This window comes from Gopherus evgoodei, chromosome 24, assembly GCF_007399415.2.
Source record: "Gopherus evgoodei ecotype Sinaloan lineage chromosome 24, rGopEvg1_v1.p, whole genome shotgun sequence".
Classification (NCBI taxonomy): domain Eukaryota; kingdom Metazoa; phylum Chordata; order Testudines; family Testudinidae; genus Gopherus; species Gopherus evgoodei.
The window spans coordinates 1,379,670-1,393,717 of record NC_044345.1 but is presented as its reverse complement, the minus strand read 5'-3'; the positions used below and the strand labels follow the sequence as shown (position 1 = coordinate 1,393,717).

At 53.9% G+C, this 14,048-nt stretch overlaps 1 protein-coding gene across 2 annotated transcripts in view; it reads right to left on the bottom strand.

Annotated features, from left to right (window-relative positions):
* The window catches only part of ADAR (adenosine deaminase RNA specific), a 32,129-nt gene extending 20,517 nt beyond the window's left edge, over nt 1-11,612 (bottom strand). Inside the window, exon 1 of one of the 2 annotated variants that reach the window (XM_030541801.1) lies at nt 11,519-11,612. The gene's annotated coding sequence lies outside the window, so the exon portion shown is untranslated. Of the gene's footprint in view, nt 1-740; nt 2,015-11,518 lie in introns of those variants that run through there. The other variant, XM_030541800.1, reaches the window with a different exon arrangement.
* Nucleotides 11,613-14,048: the final 2,436 nt, after the last annotated feature.

Genomic DNA, 14,048 nt, shown 5'->3' with positions numbered 1-14,048 from the left:
AATGTGAACAGAAACCATATCCCCAACGGAACATTTATACCCCAGATCTTTCTAAGGGAAGCTGTGCAGGACTATAACTGATTCTTTACAGCCAGACACAGAAAGTGACCATGTGGGGGGTGTAAGCGGATCGATAATTACATCCCCTTAAAAATAGGGAGAAAAACACAGGACACTGCAAGTGAGCTAATCAGTAAGTGCTGGCAAAAGGACTCAGCTCAAGAGTACCCTAGACACCAGCCATGCCACTTAGCATCAGCCTTACTGTGGAGAATCAAAGGCCAGGTCTACACTTACAAGCTTACAGTGGCACAGCTGTACGGGCACAGAGAGTGAGCACTCCCATGCACACAATAAAACCAGCTCAACCAGTGGTGAGACAACAGTGCTGTCCACAGGACTGCTTATGCCAGCAAAACTTATGTTGTTGGCGGGGGGGGGGGTGTTTCACACCCTAAGCAACGTTGTTGACATAAGTACTAGTATAGACATGGCCAAAGACGTTCCCTGGTTCAACCCACGCTGACACCAAGTGACGTGCTCTGATTCTGATTCTGATTCTGAGCGCAGCAGGTAGGAGCGCTCCATCTCCTTGTTAGCAGAGGAGAGCGAGGATTCCTTTTCCTGCCTATTAGTTACCAGGACACACAGATCTGGTCCCCTGGCCAAGTTTAAAATGAAATCCTTCAAACACACAACATGCCTGGAGGAGGAAGGGAGGATTTAGAAGTTGCTCTTACCTTGTTTTTGCCCAAGCTGACAAGTACAGTTCATTTAACTGATCAGAAGGTAAAGAACTGTTCCCAACCTTGAATGGTCCCTTAGAACAGGTGCTGATTCCTTATGCTGAGCTCTCCCCTAGCTGTGACACTCTTGCCGCCTTTCCCAGGCCTGAAGAAGAGCTCTGTGTAACTACCCCAACAGAAGTTGGTCCGACAAAGGCTATCGCCTCCCCCAGCGTGTCTCTCTAACCACAGACTCACACTGCTAGGAGGAGCTGAACTGAAACCCCAACGGCAGCCGAAGACGGAGCTCACAAACGGCTCCTAGAGACAGAAAAGCTCTGTACCTCTGTACTTTTTACAAACACCCGAGACAGGCTAGTCCCCCCTTCCCCTCTGCCCAGCATGTGTACTCAGCCCCTCGAGCAACTTAAAATGGCTCCAAGTTAAGTTTCGGTTTCATTTTCTCCCAGCCAAGTCTCACTTCTCTGTGCTGCCTGGTGTCCTGTTTCACAGGGCGGCTCTCTTTCCAGGAGCCCTCCAGGAACCCTTTCATGCAGTGCCCGCACAGACGCCCCCTTGTACCCATCTCCTGCTGCAGCTGGCTCTGGTTTCAACGGTGGCTTACAAACGTCTTACCGAACTGGACTACCCAAAAACAAGGAGGAGTCCGCTGGCACCTTAAAGACTAACAGATTTCTTTGGGCAGCTCTTGTTGGTTTTGTGGATACAGACTAACACAGCCACCCCCTGTACCAGGCAGTGACTCTGCCGTCGGAACTGGCCCTCAAGACAGGTGGTTCTAGTTTGCCTTTCCCATGTTCTAACAAGAGGAAGGGTGTGCATTTCTCCACTGCGCTTCCCAGTGGGGGAGGCGGGAATGAGCTCTTTGGTGGAAGATTTTGTTTTGCAGGAATTTAAAGCCATAAATCTGATTACTGAGAACATTCCTCTCCATTCCCAGGACACTCACACCTGTGGCTCGTGAATGGTGGTGTGAAGCTGACTAGCCTCTGGCAGGGATGCTACTGGCTGAACCCCTCAGACTTCCTCTGTGGCCTTGAGGAAATAGCTTCTCTCAGGGTACGTCTACACAACATCATTTACAGCTGCGCTGCTCCAGCACTTCTGGTGAAGACGCTCTAAACTGACAGGAGACAGCTCTGCCCTTGGCTTAATACCGTCTGCCTCTGGAAGAGGCAGTAGCTATGTGGGCAGGACACAGCACAGTCTACACCGGCACTTGACTTGGTGTAACTTACGATGCTCAAGAGTGTTGATTATTCACATCCCTGAGCATCATAAATTATACCAAAGTAATTTGTAGTGTACAGAGGGGCTCAGAGCTAGATTCCCTGGCTGTCTGATCCCCCAGCTGACAGAAGTGTTGTGAGAATTCATTATCTATTGTTTGTACGAAGCTTTGAAGATGATGAGTGTCAGGAGCGTTAGTTACACTGGTAGTTTTTACGGGCATGTCTACCCGTACCGCACTGATGGATACACTCTATGGCCAGTACTTGCACTTGTCACTATAAAGCTACTTCTTATCCCTGACGCTCAGCCTGGATTGTCAGCAATTTCAAGAGCCTGGGATTCTGCCAGCCTTTCCTTTGGGGAGGCAATGGATCAAGTGGGCAGAGCACTGGGTTGTGAGTCAGGAGAACCAGTGACCTGTTGTGTGACCCTGGACAAGTCCCTGCCCCTGTCTGTGCCTCCTTTCTCCCCTCCCCCACACCCTCTGTCTTGTCTGTCTGGACCCTAAGCTCTCTTACTGTCTGCATGCAGCGTCTGCACAAGAAGCCTTTGATCTCAGCTGAGGCCCCTAGACGCTATCTCCTAGGGAGGTGCAGAGGAATGTTCGGAGGGGGCACGGCTGGGGCCTGGGCTAGGCCCATGGGGGGCGGGGATGAAGCGCCACCCAGCTCTGTTCCTGGGCCAGCCCCGGCCCTTCGTCCAGGGCATCATGTGGCTGCTGGCCCTCCCCTGGGGCACTGGCTGCCAGCCTTGGCCCCTGTCCTGCCCCAGCCCCTTACCCCTGTCGCCATGCCTCTCCCAGAGCCCGGGGGTTGGGTGCACAGGGGTAAGGGGGGACAAGAGGTAAAAAGTGTAGGGATCACTTCCCTAATGGCAACTGTGGGGTGCAGAAGAGTGAACTTTATTTTCCCTCTACAATTTATTCATTCTTCTCCCTTCCAGTGAGCACACAGGCTGGCAGATGATTTGCTCTCCTAAGTTCCTGAGAGATGGCAGGCACACAGGGACTGTCACACCAGATCGCTGGTCCATTGGTTCTGAATCCTGTGTGACATCAGCCTAACCCTGCTCTCAGTAAACCTTCTCAGATAAACAAGGGTAGAAATTTCATCCTGAGCACAATTTATGCTCTGAAGCAAGATCTATGGCCCTGGAAATTTTACCTTAGCTAGTGTAAGGTTAAGTGTTTGATTTTTATATAAACATCTAATCCTGTTTTAATCCTGCTAAACTATCTGAATCAGTATTATCCCAGCAAGTTCTGCAATTTAATATTGATGTAAAAAAGATGTTCTTTTACCATCTGTAAGGCATGTGGCTTTTTAATTGCATTGAATTTCTCCTTGTTCTTGTGTTAAGAAACGAAGTGAAAACATGAAGCCTTGCAACAGACATTTATAAATGACTCTTGGGGTGGAAGGCAGCTCCATTTCCCTCTGGATGAGGAAGGGGGCTCTCTCTTTCAGTGGAATGACGATGTCCAGGGCTCTCCATCTACCTCCACTCCACTCCTTTGTGAGAGCTGGCCCAGCCAATCGCTAACCTGCCACCTGCTCAAGAGCACAGCAGTCTCCTCCCTCAGCAACCTGGGGGGACAGTTCATCTCTCCTGAGCTGAGGTGTTTGGTGAGGAGGGAGGCTGGGCTAGTGAATGAATGTGGTCACATGGCAGTCCCTCCGGGGCATTTCAAAAGGAAAGAGCATGAACATCTTCAAATCAAAGCCTTTTCCCAGCCTTGGTCCCACATCACTGTTCTTAACGACCTGACCTGCTACTTTAGGCACAATCCAGTGACAGTAAATGTATCTGTGCGCCCCATCGCGTGTGTGAAAACCCAGGAACATGCTCCCTCACAAGTAAGTATATCTGGGCTCCCTCAGGGCCCGGTGGGGCGCAAAGCGGTGGGAGGGGAGAGGGAAACGAGCAAGGGGAGGGGTGCCATTGCACTGGGGCCGGGGGGGGGCGAGAATGAGCAAGGGGGAGGCGTGCAATGCACTGGGGCCAGGGGGAGAATGAGCAAGCAGGGGAGGGGCCGTGCACAGGAGCTGGGGGAGAGGGGTGCCATGTACCAGGGCCAGGGGGAGAATGAGCAGGGGGAGGGGTGCCATGGGCTGAGTCGGGGGGGGGGAGGAATGAGCAAGGGGGAGGGTTGCCATGCACTGGGTCGGGAGGGAAGAATGAGCAAGGGGGAGGGGTCCATGGGCTGGGTTGGGGGGGAGAATGAGCGAGGGGGAGGGGTGCCATGGACTGGAGGGGAAAATGAGTGAGGGGGAGGGGTGCCATGCACTGGGTCCAGAGGGAGGGGGAAGAATGAGCAAGGCGGAGGGGTGCCATGCACTGGGGGGGGAGAAAATGGGCGAGGGGAGGGGTGCCATGCACTGGGGCGGGGGAGAATGAGCGAGGGGGAGGGGTGCCATGCACTGGGGGGGAGAAAATGAGCGAGGGAGGGGTGCCATGCACTGAGGGGGGAGAATGAGTGAGGGGGAGGGGTGCCATGCACCAGGGCGGGAGAATGAGTGGGGGGGGAATGAACAAGGGGGAGGGACTCCAATGCCCCCCTGTGGATCCTGGGATTACAATGGGGCCAGGGGAGCTTGGCTCCCGCCCAGCCCCAGCAGCCTCCTTACCCCCCTCGGCTGCCACCGCCAGCGAAGCCGCCTCTCTTGTGCGGAGGGAGCCCCGGTCAGGAGCGATGACATGCAATGCACACGACACCCCCCCAAACCCAGGACTGAGCGGAGAAGCCGCGTGGGGTGGGGAAGCAGTCGCTGCTCTCTCCTGCTCAGCACAGCACCGCTTGCCCCTGTCCATGCAAACCGGCTGCGGCTCTGAGCGCTCTGCTGGCGGGACATCCTGCTCTTGGGTGCAGCAGCTCGGAGCGCTGGACTTTTCCTCCTAGTAACAAGGAGAGAGATGCTGGGAGAACGTAACAGTCAGACCCAGGGCCGGATTAACTTTTTGTGGGCCCAGTGCCAAATATATTTGTGGGCCCCCCCCCGGGGAATGATTGTAAAAGACAGGAGATCAACACAGAAATTGTCTGAGACAGCACATAGCTGCACAGGCTTTAGTACCAATAGCTACACTAAGTGGTTTGGTTGAGTAAGTTACATAGCAAGCATTAACGTGAGTAACACACCAATTACTTATCTGAAGCAAGACTAGTATGATGCCGTAAATGAAATGTCTGAAAGTTTTATTCAGATTTTTCAATGTGTCTTTGCTGCAGCAAACATTTCAATTAATCTAGAGAAGTCTATAGAATTTACCATCTCAGATTCAATGGCTAACAGAGTAAGACTGTAAAGCCTTTCCTGAACCATTGTAACACGTAAAGCACTTTTTAGCCTTTTTAAATGTGAAAATGACTTTTCACCACTGTGGTTTGAGACTGGTAGTATCAGGTAAATGCGCAGCACAACAAAGACATTTGGAAGGACTGGCGGCAAATTACACACGTTCATTATGGTCAGCATTTGCAGTGGCTGCCAGGAAAGCCTGGGGCGTGGGGGAGGGGCAAGCAATCATGTTTAAAAGTGAGAGGGCTAAGCCTTAAGCAGGGGGCAGCAAGTAGTAAGTGGGCTGGGGAGTGGAGAGAGCTTGTGGGCAGGGCCTTGTCTGCTGTACTGCCCAGGTAGGTTGGAGACTGGGGGGGTCAGCTGACACAGTATCCCCAGCCCAAGTGATGTGCTAGCCAGTAATGGATTTAGTGTTAGCGAGGGAGGGGGCTCAGGGTTGGGGATGTGGAGTGCTTGCCTGGGCAGCTCCTGTTTGGTGTGAGCGGTGCAGAAGCTCCCATTTGGTGCTCAGGGTTGGGGTGAGAATGTGGGCAGGGGTGCAGGAGTCAGGGTAGGGGGGGCTGGGTGTGTGGGATCAGGTCATGGGGTACTCATGGCAAGGGGCTGGATGCATAGGTGCTGACTTTTGGTTTTGCTGGTGGGTGCCCTCCCTGGGCCCCATCCCCACTCCGCTCCTCCCCATCCCCGCCCACTGCTGGCTCCTCTCCGCCCCCTCCTCCGAGCACCTCTGCCAGTTTGGAGGGGGGGGGGGCTATTTTCAGCATATTTATACACATTAGAGAAAAAAGGTGGCTGAGGTAATATATTTTTTGGGACCAGCTTCTGTGGGTGAGAGAGAAGCTTCTGAGCTTTCACAGAACTCTGCTTCAGGAAGAACTCCGTGAAAGCGCCAAAGCTTGTCTCTCTCTCTCTCACCAATTAGAGTTACTCCAATAAAAGATATTACCTCACTCACCTTTTGTTGCTCTAATTTCCTGGGAACAACAGGGCTACAACAACCCAGCATACAAAAATGCAGGATTCACATGAACAGCACAGAGTGACCATCACACCAGGACACTATTTTCAGGATTCATCTTAGCATAATGTCATCATCACTACCAGCACAACGAGATAAATACAGCCAGGTGTGCATGCCAGAAATTCACAGGACAAGCCCCCTGGGATCCACACAACAGGATAGTGCAATAGTGTCCGTTTAGCAGGAAGACACTCAGGGACTGAGTCCAAGGGTTCAGCTGAACACAAGGGCACCTGCAAATAGCTGCACTAATCGCAGGATCTACACTGGCCCAAGAGGAGTCGCCGCACATCAGGGAACTAATTCCCAATCCCAGTGCAAAGTGATATGGGATCCAGGCACCAGGTCTTTAGTACCAGAATTTGTACTCCAGGAGAGTGGGATGGAATGATAGAAGTTACAGGGGAAAAAGCCCCCTGTGATCATCCTGGCTCAGTCCATCTCCCTGCCAACGCAGGGCTGATCCTTACTGCATGTTTTGTCCAGTCTCCTTTTAAAAGTCCCAAGCCTTGGAGTTTCCAGCTGTGACACTATACCAGGGGGTCTCAAACTGGGGGTTGGGACCCCTCGGGGTCACGAGGTTATTACTTGGGAGGTCACAAGCTGTCAACCTCCACCCCAAATGCCTCCAGCAATATATATTTAACACCATTATCAAAGTGTTTTTAATTTATACGGGGGAGTCGCACTCAGAGGCTTGCTACGTGAAAAGGGTCACCAGTACAAAAGTTTGAGAGCCACTGCTCTATACCTCGGGGAAGCAGCATGCTGTGCACTGCAACCCCATATTCATCATTTGTATTTATTCTTTATATTTCATATGAAGCAGGCCATGTAAGATATCATGGGAAAGGCCGCCATTTGCTGAAACACACTGTTCTGTCAAAATATGTACATCACTAAAGTGTATAAAGTTATGAGATTGTGCTGTATTGTGTGAATGAAATATGCTGCAAATTTGGGAGTAGCCCAGAAGGCAACTCCCCAGAAACAAGGCACTTGACCAAATGGCTGGGTGGGTGTTAAACCACCATCACCAGCCATTGTGCAGCAAGTGAATGACAGTTAGCAATTCAGTGCCCATCACCAGAGAATTACTCAGCCCCAGGACTCAGAAATGCCCCCTCCCCTCCCCAACATGATCACTAGCCCTTCCCTTGGGAGACAATTCCATCCACACCCCAAGGCAGAGATTGCACTGCTAGGACAGTTTTCCCTGATAACCTCAGTTTCCCTTTCCTACCCTCCCCTACCACCTCTTCCCTTCCACCCCCCTAAGAGGCAGTCACCCAGATGCCAGGGAGGGGAACCAAGCGCACTACATGGACATGGCCACTGTCTCTGAGAGGCAGGCGTCTCTGCCTGGGCAGAGAGGGCAAGCAGGGGAGATGCCCCCCCCCCATGCCCATCCTGGTCCAGCTGCCCAGCAGGAGCTGGTACTCTCAGTCTCTCTGTGCTGTGGGGGTGCAGGAGATGTTTTTGGAGATGCCTTTGGCTAAGCCACCTAGAGCTGGGTGGCAGCTGGTGCCCCCCACCATGCAGACAGCCACCCCGCCAGCAGCCAGCTCTCAGCACAGCCCCCTGGGAAGGGGTTTCAGCCACCCTCACCCCAAGACCCCCTTTGAAATACACTTACCATCTCAGCTGCTGCTACTGGCTGCCTTTAGTTGGCTGAGAGGCTGAGAGCTGCTGAGCAGCAGAGCCACAGACAGCAGCTGCCCATGAGAAGCAGGTAGGAGGAGGAGGTGGGGCTGCACCTGTGGGGGTCACTCAGCCCCTGCTCCAGGAGCAGAGTTCCCCTCTGGTGGCCAAAACACACCTAAACAGCCCTGCCCACTAGCCCAGCCAGAAGGGCTGGTGCAACCCATTAGGCCACCGCGCTAACATTTGGGGGGCGGTGACCAGATCTTCAGCCGCCCGGGTTGGGGGCGCATAGGGCAGCAAAAAAGCTGGTGGTGCTCCTGCCGGCCAGGCTAATCAGCAACTCAGAGCCGGAAAAACTTCCTTGATTGGTGGCTCTGCAATCCCCCCGTCCCCCTGAACAGTTGATGGCTCTTGGGCCCCACAGCCCCATTCTCGTCCTTCCCCAAGGCCTGGCCCCATCTCTCCTCCTCCCAGGAGCCCCACCTCTCCTCCTGCTGCTGCTGGGAGCAGCTGATCGGCGGCGGCACTGGCCGAGGGGCCGCTACACAGTGGGAACCCAGCGCTGGCAGCGCTAAAGAGCAGGGGCTGCCCTGGGCCCTTTTGGCCCGTGGGCCTGGCGCCATGGCAAATCCGCTATTGGTCAGAAGCGCCCATCGATAAGAACCACATGACTTGGAAGACTCCTCCTGCAATAGGTCTCCTCTATCTACCCTACCCAGTCACCGAAATGCTATTCATAACAGACACACAGGTCCTTCCAGCTAGATACGCTTTGGGGAAAATCCCTGTTTAAGTTAAGATCAAAAAGTCATCCTCACTGACAAAAGGATTTCTTCAGTTGATCACTGGGAGAAACAAACCTCAAAGCTGCTGGCTACAGCTCTGACCAAAAGAGAGAGAGAATGCAGAAGTGCCAGCAGATTTCACTGTCCCATTCCCAAACTGTTTCTAAACCAATTTAACATGCCCTTTACAAAGGGCAGGAATAAATCCCCTTCTGTGTCCAGCTCAGCCTCCTAGAGCTGTGGTTCAAAGTCGTTTTTGTTTTCCCAGCTTGCTTTTACTCTCACTTCAATCCTATGTCTGGCAGCTCCAGTTTTTCACAAACAGGGTGGAGCTTGGGAGGCAAGCAACACTACAGATATCTATCTTAGTTACCACAAAGCAGCTGCACATAATACAGAAGTTAGAGATGGAGAAACAATCAAGACGCATCTTGTCTTCCCCCAATCCCACCACCAGCCCTCGGTCAGGGCAGCAGTTTTCCTGTAGCATGTTCTCTGACATGCTGAGCACCAGTGCTCAATATATCAGCTATGTATTTTAGCAAGCCCTTTGTGTTTTGTTCCACATATTCAGTAATTTGATTAAGTTATATGAGTAACAAATTATGTGCAGTGTATAATACATACGACTTCTACTTGTGGTCACCAACATTTACTAGCCTTGGAAATAACTGCTGATCTAGGCCTCAATCAACATATAATCCATATTTGTCCTCGAAAGGAGTCAATATCTGATTATTTCACTATGAGCAGATGTGTTCCTCTTTAATTACAAACTGTCTTCATGCACATTTGCTACTGAAGCTAATGGATTCACCAAAGAACTCTTCTGTCTTTCAGACCAGCCATCATTACTGAGGATAGTAATGCTTTGCTGACTCACAAAGGTGTTGTGAGGAGAATTCTTCAGTATCTGACTGCCTGACAAACATGAGAGTGACGGAGGCCACCACACTATCTAGATAGGAAAAATGTTTTAGCCCTTTTAAAAAGCACATGCCATATAATCAGTCCTATACTGCCACCATCTGTTCATTCTGTAGTTTAAAACAAACAAAAACTCTGAACTTTGAAAGGACCACATTCCTTTGCAACAGGTAACATTTAGCTAATCCACATCTACTAAACCCACTTGAAGAGAGAGGTCCTGGTTTCCCAGCCAAACACTGTGCTTGCTTCCTTAAAGCTTCCACATCAAGTAGAAAGTGACAGTATCTCCCAGTCTTTTCAGATGAAAATAACTGTGTTGATGTCTATCAGCTTCCATTACAGATAAATATCTGAACAATGAGATATGATAGGCAGCACATTTCCAGGTGGTTACTGCTCACCTAGGAAGGCACTACTTTGAGCAGCTTGTATGGCGATCATGAAACAAAATATTGTAAAATTGGGTATGTATGTTTACCTGACCTTTATAACACTAAAAATCAGGCCCTGGATCTCCATGACAACCAGAGATGCTCAGCATCCAACATCAGCAGTCAAAGTCAGTGAGAGCTATAGGTGTTCAATACTTCTGCCCCAAAGCTCTTTTTAGGTTTCCCATACTCGGTCAGCATTCATAACTTACAGGTCTATTACATTCATGAAACCAAAATATCTCCAAACAAATCAAAACAGTTATGTACATTCAGGAAGATGGACCACATCATCTGCTCCCATCTCATAAATCAAACTCTCTTCCAGAGCTTTAAACTCAAGGCCTTCCTTTCTACCCCAACCAAGCAAGAGATCCACTAATGCCCTTGCCTGCTAAGTTCACTTGTATACCTCCAACAGAGAAAATCGCTAGCCTTCCATTCATCCTTTCAAGATGCTGGGACCTTTGAGAAATAAAAAGTCACTTCCTCCCTCTAAGTCTCCCTGAAAAGCATCAGATACGGCCGCTCAGGCAGTCATTGTGACAGCAGACAGGCCTCTTCTCCCGCTAAAAGTTAATATAAAAGGGTGGCAGTCCAACATTTAAGTCTGCCTGGTAGGTTATGTAACAGTCACACTCTGAACTAGGCAGCATCTGACTCGGACATCTCACAATATCATTTTAAGTTTCCTCATTCCTAGCAGGGAAGGAAAACCTTTTAATGGTACCAGACAGCTCCCTGGGAGTATTTATCCGGGAGAATTTAGCCATCCCGCCCCGCCCCGCCTTTGGGCAGAAATGGGAACACTGGAGAGGTGAATGCAGACCCCCCCCCCCCCGTCCAGGAACCATCCGGCCGAACGCCGCGCTCTGGCAGCGCACCAGGGCGGTGAGCGTCGCAGGCCGGACACGGCGGAGGGGAACAGGAGGATTGGCCGGACAGCAGCAGCCACGTGCACAGGGACAGCGGCTCCGGCAGCCGGGGAGCACCGAGGCCCTGCGCGCAGCTGGCCGCTGCAGAACTCCCCGCGCGGGCGGCGGGCCCGGAGCGACACAGGCCCGGCGGCGCCAGCCGCGAGAGGCGCTGCACGCGGCTCAGTCGGGGGGGGGGGGCCGCTCGGCGCTCGGGGGCGCTGCTCCCGGGGGTCACCGGGACACGCCAGGCACCCCCGCCGGGGGGGCAGGAAGGGCTCGGATGATGCCCCCCCCCCGGTTACTGCTCAGGGATCTGACCCCCCCCCCGCATGTGCTGCGGGGCGCCGGGGGGGGACGAGCCCCCTCCCTATGTGTGGCCCCTCGCTGGCCACACCGCGCATGCGCCGCCCCCGCCATGCCGCCCCACTGCGCACGCGCTGCCCCGAGGCGCTTCCCGCTTCTCCTCCCCCATCCCCCGCCGGGTCTCGCCCCCCCCCCCCGCGGCCTCTCACCGCTGCGCCGCGTCCGTCCCGGGGCTCGGGCCCGAATGGCTGGAGAGGCCGCTGCCCGCCGGGGCTCGCGCTGCGCCTTCTTCCCCTCCCCCTCCGGAGACCCCGCTCTCCTCAGCGCCGCGGTGCCTGGCGCGGGCTGATGGCGTCACAGCGCGACGAGGGGCGGGAGCGGGGCAAACCACGTGACTCCACCGGCGCGTGCTGAGCGGCCGGGCGCCCCCCCCACCCATTTCCTCTCCTGGACCCCCCAAGAGACCCCACGCGCGGGATACCCCCTTCCTGCCCAGAACTGGGATATGTTCCCTTCTCTGTGGGAGCCCCCCCAGGAACAGACCCTCTCCCACCACCCCATGAGACACCCACCCTGTGATGGGTGCCCCCCCCCCACCCATTTCCTCTCCTGGACCCCCCAACAGACCCCACCCGCGGGATACCCCCTTCCTGCCCAGAACTGGGATATTTTCCCTTCCCTGGGGGAGCCCCCCCAGGAACAGACCCTCTCCCACCACCCATGAGACACCCACCCTGTGATGGGCGGGCCCCCCCCGGGCCCCCCCTGACACCCACTTCCTCTCCTGGACCCCCCAACAGACCCCACCCGTGGGATACCCCCTTCCTGCCCAGAACTGGGATATTTTCCCTTCCCTGGGGGAGCGCCCCCAGGAACAGACCCTCTCCCACCACCCATGAGACACCCACCCTGTGATGGGCCCCCCCCGACACCCACTTCCTCTCCTGGACCCCCCAAGAGACCCCACCCGCGGGATACCCCCTTCCTGCCCAGAACTGGGATATTTTCCCTTCCCTGGGGGAGCGCCCCCAGGAACAGACCCTCTCCCACCACCCATGAGACACCCACCCTGTGATGGGCCCCCCCCCGACACCCACTTCCTCTCCTGGACCCCCCAACAGACCCCACCCGCGGGATACCCCCTTCCTGCCCAGAACTGGGATATTTTCCCTTCCCTGGGGGAGCCCCCTCAGGAACAGACCCTCTCCCACCACCCCATGAGACACCCACCCTGTGATGGGCGGGCCCCCCCTGACACCCACTTCCTCTCCTGGACCCCCCAACAGACCCCACCCGCGGGATACCCCCTTCCTGCCCAGAACTGGGATATTTTCCCTTCCCTGGGGGAGCGCCCCCAGGAACAGACCCTCTCCCACCACCCATGAGACACCCACCCTGTGATGGGTGCCCCCCCCGACACCCACTTCCTCTCCTGGACCCCCCAACAGACCCCACCCGCGGGATACCCCCTTCCTGCCCAGAACTGGGATATTTTCCCTTCCCTGGGGGAGCGCCCCCAGGAACAGACCCTCTCCCACCACCCATGAGACACCCACCCTGTGATGGGCGGCCCCCCCCCCGTGGGTGCCATTTCCGAGGGACAGAAAAGGGAACACGTGCAGGGATGCTGAGCCCACAGAACTGGCCTGCTGGGAATGCGGAGCGAGCACCCTGGCAGATTTCCCAGGAGAGCCACTTCCAGAAAGGGAGGATCCCGGTCAAACCCGGATAGCACCCCACGCTCCTCACTCCCACGGCACTCTGCTACCCTCCTTCAGCCCCATGGCAACGGGCTTGCCCCCCACCCAACTGGAACCTGCCTGGGGTTGCACTCCCCTGTACCTCAAAGATGTGCTACTAGCCTTCCCCTGCCTCGGGCCATGCAACGTGACAGGCTAATGGCAGGTTAGCGGTAGCTTTTAAAGCTGTCAGATGTTTCTTGGTCTTTCTCTGGAGCCTCAGAAGTGAGTAGTCAACAGAGACATATGTCTTACAAATGAATACAGGAAGGATGCAGATCGGGATCAGACATTTGTGTGAATAAGAACATCCTGATTTACATCAGATAGGATCGATGTGTATGAGGAATAGAATACCTCTTGGGGCAGGATGTAAGCTACACAGTGGGCTTCTCTGGCCTGTGTTATCCTAGAGGTCAGACTACATGACCATAATGGGCCTCCCTTGCCTTAAACCAGAGGTTCTCAGACTTTTGTACTGATGACCCCTTTCACACAGCAAGCCTCTGAGTGTGACCCCCCCCTTACCCATTAAAAAGACTCTTTTATAGATTTAATACCATGATAAATGCTGGAGGTGAAGCGGGGTTTGGGGTGGAGGCTGACAGATCATGACACCCCCCATGTAATAACCTTGTGACCCTCTGAGGGGTCCTGACCCCCAGTTTGAGAATCTCTGCCTTAAACTCTATAAAAGCCAGTTGCCGTGGCCTATGAGGAAGTCTGTGAACAGACTATTTTTGTAATTATCTGCTACGTGGTTTCTTGCTGCTGATCCAGAGTTCTGCAGAACAGGAATGTATGTCTCCTCTGGCCCCTGCCCTCTGTAATCTGATGTCTCTGCCTTTATTGAGGTCCTGGCTGGGAAATGTTGCAGTCTATTCTCCTCCCCAGTGCCCATTTAAAAGGAAACTTCCATCCTCTCTTCCCTGAACTTCTGCCAGTAGATACCCCAGTTCTGGACGTGCCTCTCTTCCTACCTTTCCTCTTCTGTGAGACC